The sequence below is a fragment of the Sceloporus undulatus genome, chromosome 1 (genome assembly GCF_019175285.1).
Source record: "Sceloporus undulatus isolate JIND9_A2432 ecotype Alabama chromosome 1, SceUnd_v1.1, whole genome shotgun sequence".
Taxonomy (NCBI): domain Eukaryota; kingdom Metazoa; phylum Chordata; class Lepidosauria; order Squamata; family Phrynosomatidae; genus Sceloporus; species Sceloporus undulatus.
In genome coordinates, this window is record NC_056522.1 from 366986533 (window position 1) to 366997890 (window position 11358).

The 11358-nt window shown below is 42.0% G+C and overlaps 1 protein-coding gene across 1 annotated transcript in view; it reads left to right on the top strand.

Moving 5' to 3' along the window:
- AKT1 (AKT serine/threonine kinase 1) overlaps window positions 1–11358 on the top strand; it is a 159513-nt gene that overhangs the window by 30880 nt on the left and 117275 nt on the right. The gene's annotated exons all lie outside the window — the stretch shown is intronic.

Here is an 11358-nt window from a genome sequence, read left to right on the forward strand (position 1 = left end):
TAGCACTTTACCCTCCGGGTCTGAAAGATTACCAAATTTATTATGATATAAACTTTCATGGACATGGTCAGTTCCACGAAGGCTTATGCCATAATAAATGTGCTAGACCTTAGGGTGCCATAAGGCTTTTGGTTGTTTTTGTTGTAGGCGAATGCATCTGCTCCTCTGAATGCAACTGCTCCTCTGAAAAGCTGCGGAACGTTAATTGAAAAAGGTCATCCAAGTTGAAAACTTTCATGCACTTGTATGAAGGGAATTCAGATATAGCTGGATTTGGATCTTATACGTTTTGTGTTTGTAGCTGATGGCATGATACATTTTTTGTTGACTCATTCACAGTTAACAGCTTCCTTATTCTGATGCAGATACATTTTAAAATATGTAAGGATTGGAGGTGGGGGGAGTTAAATTCTATTGAATAAAGAATGTTGGTGGACACTAAACCAAAAACTGGGCTCCAACTTTAAGAAAAATTAGTTGAAATTTATTCTTTCTAGTTCCAAATGCATCAGCTGATTCACTTCATTTCACATTCAGAAATCAAATTCATAATATCCAGACCTCTAAGCAGATTTGAAGAAATTGTGAAACAAGCTTCTGGTGAAATTGTAAGTCTCACCTTCAGAATCTGTACATTGATGGTGGAAGCATTCTTTACAAAGCCAGATGGGGTAAGACAATTGTGGGTGAAAGATCTGAGTTTGGAAATAGTGGAATCCATCTGGAATTCCATATGGAAATACCTCCCAGTTAAGTTTGTTTCCACAAGGATAAGATAATATTTCTTTAAAGTTGTTTACTATTGGTATTTAACACCTCAATGTTTGAGATATATTAATAAGCAAATGGATGGAAATATTGGAGGAATTACAGTGTGCCCGCGCCATACGCGGCTTGAGCATACGTCGTGCACGAACCCCATTGTTTCCAATGGGGCTCGAGCATAGGCGGAATTCGCCTTACGCGGCGGGATCCGGAACGGATCCCCCGCGTAAGGCGAGGACCAACTGTATGATAGTTTGGGTACTTACCTGTATGTGGTGGGACTGTCCATGTGGCTCAAGAGTTCTGAATAACATTATGGATGAAATAAGTAAAATTGCTAATGGAAATGTAACTGCCTCTCCAATTACACGTTTACATAATAATAATAATAATAATAATAATAATAATAATAATAATAATAATAATAATAATAATAATGTTTATTTATATACCGCTTTTCCAAATTAGATCAAAGCAGTGTACAACAGGAAGTACAATACAAAGTCAAAATAAAACATAACAAGCCTCTCTCCCCCTCAAGATGGTGGTCGGAAGGAGGGCTCTTAGTCTTTCAGGCCAGGCCTCTCTCCCCCTCAAGATGGTGGTCGGAAGGAGGGCTTTTTCTTCTTTCAGGCAGGCAGTTGGAGCTAGCCTGCCTCTCTCTCCCCAAGATGGTGGCTGAAGGGAGGGCTTTATTTATTTATTTTATTTATTTTATTTATTTACTTTATTTACTTACTTTATTTATGAACAGTGATAAATAACTAGAACAGAAAGCCTTGATTGATTCACTCCAATGGAAACTCTTTCATACAAGGGGTGCATCTATACTGTAGAAATAATGCAGTTTCACACCACTTTAAGTGCTGTAACACCATCCTATGAAATCTGGGATTTGTAGTTTTACTAAGTGCGGGTACTTCACAAAACTATAAATTCCAGGATTCTGTAGGATAGAACCATGGAAGTTAAAGTGGTGTCAAACTGCATTATTCCTATAGAATAGGTGCATCCAAGATCAATGAGCGAAGAAATACACAAGCAGAAGCAAGATTCTGATTCTACAGTATTTGGTTCCCATTCATAGATGTTTATCACACTATGCTCTTAAAGAGCTACTATTCCAGTGTGACTCCTCTAGCAGCCTCCTGTTGCATGCTGGGATTGGCAGTTTTAAGGAGCTGAACTTCTCTGCCTGAGAATTCTAAATACCCCTCCTTAAAACTGCCAATCCCAGCATGCAACAGGAGGCAGCTAGAGGAGTCACACTGGAATAGTACCTCTTTAAGAGCTCGTCTGATAAACACCATAGATTGTACTAATATCAGCGCAATACTAATTTGTCAAGCAAATTTCACTTTAAGGAGAGATGTTATTATTGACTAATATGTTTTGTTCCCCCTTTTTATCATACCATTTTTACATTGTAAAGGATATACTGAATGAGTCCATCCTTAGATCTATATTATGTTCCATTTAAAAATTGTCAACAAATTTGGGTCCATTGGATGCTTTATATTCTTTCTTTAATTACCTTTATTTTAGTGTGGCCCTTCCATGCCTGTGCATGAAAGGAAAACAAGTCCTACTATAGGAATAGGCAAAAGAGGCACAGCTGAAGAGGATTGTGTAGTTACCGAGGAGCTAAATAGACCACCCCTTTGGAACTGCCTCCTGCTGCCCTTTTCCTTGCTGGATTGGGGCCACGGCAACTACACTACACTTTTTCAGGCCCTAAAAATGCCGTTCCTTTTGAACCTGGACAAAGGGTGCCTTTGCTGTCATGGTGGCACTTTCTGGCACTCCTTTTGGTGTGTGTCATCTGAACACCACATCAAAGGAGCGCTGTAATGCCATCCGCTGTGTGGTCGGTTGGTCAGCATGACAATCACTTAGAGGTGGAGTTAGGGCATACGTCATGCATCCATCATACCCCCACTTTGCCCTGAGGCTGGCAAATGTCTGTTCAGCCTCTTAGTCTACCCATTCTTAGCCTGTTACTTATTTCTAAATTGATTGTTTTAGTTCTTTTTGCTGCTCTGTTTGCATTTCGGAATGCACATTGGATATCATGCAGTGGAGAGGCAGGTTCAGAATTACAAAGAATAAAATAATCATTGACAGAATTATTATGTCAATCCCACAGAAATGAAAAACTGTTGAACCTCACTCCAGTAACCCAGTGAAACAGCAGAGTACTAATATTCAATAGTGTTAATGGTTTATTGGTAAAGTGGTTCCTATAAACCAGGGCTGGGATTCACCTGGCCCACCAGATGTTATTGGACTGCAATTCCCAACATTCCTCATTGTAGCCCGTCTTGCCTAGGTCCACTGGGAATTGCCGTACCATTGCATCGGGACAGTTGCATAATGGATGCTCTTGCTGCAAATTCATTTCTGCGTAATAAAAGAGACAGTTACCTCTTTTTTCTTTACACTAGTGGGGAACTCTGATCTTACTGCTACTTCAATAAGTTGGTTACATTTCTAAGAATTGGCAACCATAAATAAACAACAGAGGTTTCCTAGCTCATAGCAAGATTCCTCTGAAAGGCAAAACAGAAAAACCCCTGAAAGTGTAATGTGTAAAGTCTGACCTTATTTGGGAGAACAAACTCTAGACTTAAAAGTGCTGTTATTTCATGTTAATTAATCTGCAGTAAAATCAGTTATGAGTCAGAAAGTTCAGAAGGGAGTAGTGTTTATTATGTTATTGGTCCTGGGTAGGCTGTGGTCAGGGACTTAAAAGAATGAGTAGTGGAGGATGGGCTACCTATAGAAGCAATCAAGAAATAAGTTAATTAGGGTCTAAAAACACACTGCAAAAACAATCCAGTTTGAGACTACTTTAATTGCCCTGACTTAGTGCTAGGGAATCCTGGGAACTGTAGTTTATTGTGGCACCAAAGCTCTCTGGCAGAGAAGGTTAAATGTCTCAGAAAACTAGAGTTCCCAGAATTCTCTAGCATTTAAAGTGATCTCAAACTGGATTATTTCTGCAGTGTGTTTTGGACCTTTGGAAACCTTTTTCAGCCTGATAGCTTAATTCAATTCCAAATAAGCTTTTGAGGCGAGCTGCAATTTTGATGGGGCTAAAGGCAAAAAAGGGCAGGACCAAAAGTTCTCACACAGAGGTCCCCAAAACCATAGGATTTTGCAAGAGTTCCTTGGGGGTTTTGCAAGACATTGTGATCAAAAACCCTCATTTTTATTTTGAAGTGTAGATATAAGAATTTTTATGGAGAGATTAACTGAAAACTTAAAATTACAGTCGGCCCTTCTTATACACGGATTTTTTATACATGGATTCAAGCATCCACAGTTTGAAAATGTTGTGAAACTTACATTATTACTACTACTACTACTACTACTACTACTATTATTATTTAGATTGCAACGCCTAGAATCCTCCAACCACCATGGAAAATATACTCCAAGGCTTAAATTCACATGCTATTTTCTGTTGTAGTAGACCCATTGTATCACTGAGATTTATGTTAAGTGTATACTTACCATTCAGCCATGGGGAGGCGTTACAAACCGCCGCTTTGTGGCGGTCTGCCGGCGTTGCTCTTTGCTCCACGAGGGAGTCGCAGCATACAAACCGCACTACTCCCTCGCGGAGCAAAAAAGAAGCTCCAAAATGGAGCTTCTTCCTGTGGCGCCGTTATGATGTTGCATAACCGCCGCGACCCGTCTGGACGCTATGCGTCCAAGACGTAAACATGGCGGCAGCCGTGTGGAACGGCCGCTGCCATTTGTCACAGACTGAGTCCGTGATAGGGAAAGGGACGTCTAGAAGAGACGCCCCTTTTTTAAAATGGGACGTCCTGAGGACGTCCGAAATGGCGGTCTATAACCCGCCTGAGTCTACTCTTTTGGGAGCTAGGAACTGGAATTATGACCCAAAAGGTCTCTTTTGTGAGCTCTGGGCTTGAGCATATGAGGACAACACAGGGGAGATGTTGCCATTATGGTGCCTCTTTCTTAGTGCTTGTCTGACATGAGATGCTAAAGCCTACTTGTATTGTCTTTCTCTTTTGGGGCGAAAATATTTGGATTCTGTTTTGTATGGATGCTTTCATTCACATGGTGGAGAACAGCAGAGCCGTTGACTTATGTGCTGCAAGGACTCCCAATAGAGGAAGAAGGGTTGTGTTTTCAGATTTCCCCTCTTCACATCACACTGTGCATGTGGGAGGATATGTACATGTGTGGGTAACAAAACTCAGAGATGCAAAGGGATCTGAGTAGACTCAGTCTGCAAAAGCTTATGCTGTAGTGTCCATTCTCTGAGTCTCTGCTACAAGATCTGTTTTCATACAGATCCAGGCTAATACTGCTATCTCTTTGAATATTGCAGTCCAGGACTAGTCTATGTTTAAGTGTACTATGTGAACTGGTGTGCATTTTTGTACATTCACATTGGTGGTTAGCTTTCCTGTGCAAATTCACATCTATTCACCCTCTCTCTGCATCAATTCATGCGAAGCAAATGAACAGATAGATTAATGCAATAATGCACATTTCTGTGGATTTCACCTGATAGCCCACTAAAAACTACTGACTTTTTCTGTGGAGTTTAATGAGGGTTTTTTTTGGCAGGGTGGCTGCAAAAATCCTGAACTTCTGTGAATTGCATGTGGCCAGATTACATTCTACTTGACTGGAATTTTTTTATTTATTATTATTTACTTTATTTATATGCCACCCTTCTCCCAGTATTTTCAATGTGTAGACCAGCTCCCAGTCAGAGGAAGGAATTGGCAAAACCACATCTGAGTATTCTTTGGCTAAGAGAACCCCTGTATTCATAGGGTCACTGTTAAGTCGACAGGCAACTTGAGGGCATACACACACATACACTGCAACCCAGATATGTTATTTCCAGAACAAGACTCCATTGCATTACATTCTCCAACTCCTGCCCAGATGTCAGCTCTTTAGAAATTCCTCAGCCTTTGTTTCCCTAATATTATGTAAAATGTTCCTCTTCTGGGATGTTGTGTTTTTCTAAAGCAGTGGTTCTCAACCTTTGGTTTTCCAGATGTTTTGGGTCTCAACTCTCAGAAGACCCAGCCTAGCATGGCAGATATTCATGAATTTTGAAGTTGAACTCCAAAATGAGTGAGAAATCTGTGATGCTCCAGATGATGTTCATCTACAATTTATGGTTGGGTGGACATGACACATCTAGAAAGCCAGACCCTACCAATTTATGCTGTATGTAGAGGTGGGATGGCATACATGGGTCTTTCCCATTTTGCCTTTTACAGCTAAATTCCCATGAGGCAAGTTAGGTTGAGTTTTATGAACTTCATAATTGAGTAAGTATTTGAACTCAGGCTTTCCTGGTCCCAATCTAAAGGACTTTGTATTATACAATATTAGTTCTTCTGAGCTTTCTGCCTGGGAGACCATACCAGTGTTTTTGATCTCAGCAATGTGCCCTGTAATGTGATTTTAATTTTTGTGCTAACAGTGTCCTGGGTTGTGGCCTGTTTTTTTTCTCTCTCTCTCCTTTATTTTTGTGTGAGTTTTTTAAAGTGTCTTTCCGTTCATAACAATGGCTGTTTAAAAATATACTCAGAAAGAATGAAAGAAAAGGGGGGAAAAGAGTAGCTTTGAAAAAGCATCGAGGTTTTAAGTACATCAACCACAGGATGTTTCTAAAACCAGTGTCTGATATTCTGAGCTTGTGAACATGTTTAGGCTATAATTACAACCAGGGAGTCTTACAGAAAGAAAAGACAGATTAAAAAAAAATTTTTTTAAAAGAATCTCTTGCACTTTTAAAAAAGTGGGTGGAGGAAAACAGTAGTTTTTAGGATATTCATTCTGGCTTTGAGTTTTTTTAAAAAATGTACAGGAACATAAGGAAAAATAGGCTGGATTCAAATGTGTGACTAAGTGCTGTACCTGAACTTTAGGCCTTCCCCATCCATTTTACATTTCAGTATATGAAGGGTTGCATCCACACTACAGAAATAATGCAGTTCAACACTGCTTAAGCTGCCATGGCTCAATGCTATGGAATAATGGGATTTGTAGTTTTGTGAGACATTTAGCCTCCTCTATCAGAGTGCTCTTGTGCCACCACTAGGGTTGCCATAAATCAGGGCCTCCAAACCAGGACAAATGTAGGACAACATTTTCAAATGTAGGACACTTTTTTTAAAAAAATGGAGGGCACGTGAAAAAAAATTGATGATTTTTTAAAAAATGTAAATATAAATGCCTGTCTCTTAGGCATGATCAAAATGGAGGACATTTTGGCATTATTCCTAGACAGATGGCAGAAATGTACTTCCCTTTCTGGCCAAACCACCCCCCTCCATCATCACTATCATTTTTAAAACAAGGCAGACCTGTTAGCATTAAAAGCACCAAAAATACACAAAAATACACTTTGGGGGAAATAAACATTTGGAAATGGACACCCACCTCCTGCTCCTCCTCCTCTTCTTCCTCTTACTTCTTCCTCCTCATCATCATCACTTGAATTTCGCGCCAGGAAATGGCACTTTTCCCTCCCCCTGGCCAGAGGCCTTGGTCCTCCTCCTCCAAAGCTCACTGGCCAATGGCAGACTGGGGTTGGAAACAGCCAGTGCCCTGCTCTTCTGCCATTGGCCAGACAGCTTTGGGGACGCGCGCTCCTGTTTAAGCCCTGCGCACAGGCACGCAAGATGGGTGAGCGTGCACTGCTGCCGGCCGCTGCCCGGGCAAGTGCCGCAGGCGGCGCAGCAGCTGCGCAGAAGGAGGAGCAGGAGGAGCAGAGGAGGAGGAGGTGGGCAGCGCAGCCGAGGAGGAGGAGGTGGGTGGCTGGCCAGCGCCAGCCGCATTTGCGGCCGCGGCAATGGCCACATGAATGGGCCTGGCCCGGAGGCCAGGCCCAAACCTGAGATTTAGGGGGAACCAGGCCAGGGCGGTCCCGGTTCCTCCAAAAGCGGGATTGTCACGGGGGCCGCCGGGTTATGGCATCCCTAGCCACCATACACTACAAATCCCAGGACTCCTTAGCATTAGCCATAGCAGTTAAAGTGGTGTCAAACTGGATTATTGTTCTTCTTCTTCTTCTTCTTCTTCTTCTTCTTATTATTATTATTATTATTATTATTATTATTATTATTAAGCTTTATTTATATAGTGCTGTAAATTTACGCACAGCTGTACATACAATCTTTTTAAATAGACAGATTATTTCTGCAATGCAGATGCAGCCTAAGAGATCCTTCAATACCTCTTCTCAGCATAGTACCCCAGTGGGAGTTTAGTGCCAGTCCTGCATCCTGGTATATTAAGATAGCTGCTAAGGATTGTGTGCAGTTCTGTTTATAAAACGCTTTGGAACCTTTGAGAGTTGCAAAGTATTGGCTTAAGTATTTTTGTGTTATGTGTTGGTCCTAACAGAAATAAATTTGCAGTTCAGCATAGTTGTGCTGTTTTATCTTTTACTTTGGACTTTTGGGGTGCCATCAGTTGGTAAATCTTGCTGCATAAAAGCTAAAGTAAGGGCTGGTACAGCCCAACCACATGCCATGGCCCTGATCCGGTGTTTTTCCAGCCCAAAAAGAAGTAGCAAAATGCTGCTCCTTTTGAGGGCAGAAAAAGGGCTAATTTTCCACTGTAGTGCCGGCTTTTCTGCACTCCATTGGCATGTGGCATATAAACACTGTGTCGCTGGAGTGCCGAAATGTTGTTCACTGTCTCGGTGGGCAGGTGGTGTGATGCTGGCTTGGAGATGGCATCAGAGCATGGGTCATCTAAACATCATGCCCCTGCGCCGCCCCCAAGCCACCGTATTATGCTGGTCTCTTTTACCCCTAAGCTAGATTTGCCTTTAGGTCTCCATATGTAGGAAACAAATTGAAAGCACACGACTGTACATGTGAAGATGATAGCACTGAGAGAAGGGCTTTTCCTGTGGATTTCAGGGTCCAGGGAAGATAATATGTCAGTTCACTTGGCCTTAAGCTGTATAGGGCTTTATAAGTCATATCCAGTATTTCAGATTGGAAGTAGGCCAGTGGAACTGTAGGAGCAAGGGAGTTGTGTGATTCCTGTAACTAGCCTCAGCCAACACTCTAGCTGCTGCTATTTATCTAAACACCTGAATATTTTGCAGGACTTTATTTTCAAGTGTGGCAGCCTAAGAAGTTTCCATTGTGGCCTTCTGTGTGCTTTTCCCCTGCACTAAATGGAGAAATGAAATGAGACTCCTTCCTCTGTGTTTGTCTTGGTAGTTCCTGGCAAGGCTGTGAGTCAGTCGCTTAAAGGAAGTGCTACTTCCAGGACAGCAGATGTTTTGTTTGTGGAAAGACCAGTCATCTCCCTGACCTCAAGCCTGCAGCTTGTGGATCTTGTGAATGAACGCTTCAGCTCTCAATGGGCTCTGAGTAGCCTTGTGACCCTGCTTGCAGTGGCCCAGGGTTTCGTCATTGAAAGATACAGCAGCACTAGTTACAAATCACTCCCTCCTCCTCTGTTTCCAAACCCACAGCACATGAAAGCATGTATACAGTAGAAACTGGATCAGACTGAAGGAAAAGGAGAGTGAGCAGGACATTACAGGGACGGTTAAGTGTGGGAAATGTTGGAGCATGAAGAAAGTTTTCACCCTCCTGTCCCTCTATCCTTATCAACAAATAATCTCATGGCTGAATGTATGATTAAGGGTAATGCATTTGATTTTGTGTTGCAGGAAACCAGCCTGGGTCATCATACTGTCTTTGCCCTTGTATTAATACCAAACTCATTCTATGACAGTAGGCCCTTAGGTGGCCAAAATGACACCATCTGTAGACATGAGGAAGGTAACAGAATACTCCTAGAAATTCCAACGCTTGTAGAATTTAAGTAAAAGAAGTAAAACTAAAGGCAGTGGATTACTGGCTGACATGGGGAGTGTCTGGAACTGTTAGCTTGGTGCACACTGCAACTTTTTGTAATTATAATTGCAGTACACATGGATTGTTTTCCTGATGCTTGACATTCTTTAGAGATGTCCTGCTGTTTTGTGGTGTGACTGTGATATTACAGCCTCTAACCTTTAACATGTGAGGTGATGCCATTTGTGAGACTAGCTACATTCCTTGTTTTCCCTGACGAGTGAACAGGGTTACTTAATAGGGAAGCTCTTTTAAGTCAAAAAGTGTTAGATCAGTTAGTAGTAGTTGATCGCCACACATAATGTTATACTTAGCATTTTGTGTGATACTTGTGGTTATTCAGATGCTTTACAATAGTTATCTTGTAAGTGCTGCAGTTTGTTGTTGTTGTCAGCTGCCTTTGAGTTGATCTCGACTTGTGCTGACTGTGAATAAGATGTCTCCAAGCCCCCCTATTCTCTGCTCAGGTCCTATAGGCTCAGTCCTGTGGGCTCCCTGATTGAGTTTATCTGGCATGCGGTCTTCTTCTCTTTCTACTGCCCTCTACCTTCCCCAGTATCTCTGTATTTTCTAACGAGTCCTTCCTTCTCCTGATGTGGCCAAAGTACAACACTCTCAGTTTCATCATCTTGGCTTCCAGGGAGAGTTCAAGTTTGATTTGTTCTAGGACTCAATCATTTGCCTTTTTGGCTCTCCACGGTATCCTCAGCACTCTTCCCCAGCACATCTTAAATAAGTTACATCCAGCTCTCACACCTGTACATGGTAATGGGGAATCCAGTGGATTGAACAATTCTAATTTTAGTGTTCAGTGGTATATCTTTGCACTTTAGAATTTTGTCTAGTTCTTTCATAGCTGTCCTTCCCATTCTTAATCTTCTGAATTCTTGACTGCAGTCTCAGTTCTAAGCGTTGCAGTAGTCTCATAAAAATAAGTTATTATTATTATGCCTATGTTATAGATGAGTGGGAAGGGAGAGCTGAGGCTGGAAGTGTCTTACCTAATATCATTTAGCAAGTTCATGACAGAGGTGAGACTCAGATCATGGACTTCACTCTCTTAGGAATTACATTGCACTTATTCTCAAAGGTAGGGGAGCCAGTAAAAATTATATGGACTAAAGCAGAAACCTCTGTAGACCTTTTTTGGCAAGATTTTTGTAATTATTATTTATTCACATCATCATCACACGTGGGATTGATAATAAACTTTGGTTAGGTTAAGAAGCTTTGGCATGAGCCCTGAGAGGTAGTTCAGGATAAAAGATTGTGGTTTGCCCGTGGGTGCCCAGCAAGCATCATAACTGAGTAAGGATTTGAAACTATGGCTGCTTCGTCTTCAATCCTAAGTACAGTCTGCCATTGGCTTATGCAGGTGATCCATTCCGGACCCCCCACGTAAGCCAAATACCATGCATGCTCAAGCCCCATTCAAGTGAATGGGGCTCGTGCATGTGGGGGTGCAGTGGTGCATGTGCGCCAAGGGCGTGCGCCCCATTCATCTGAATGAAACATGCTTCCCCTTGCGCCCTGTGTGCTCCCACATGGCTTTCAGCATATGGCGTGGGCACACTGTATATTGCTTGTGAATTTGCTTGATTTGGAAATAGACATTCAGCTTGTATTGGACAAGGTTTCTCTCCTTTTAAAGATCGTAAATGGCCTGGGACCCAGGTATCTGAAGGATTAATTCCCCCCCCCC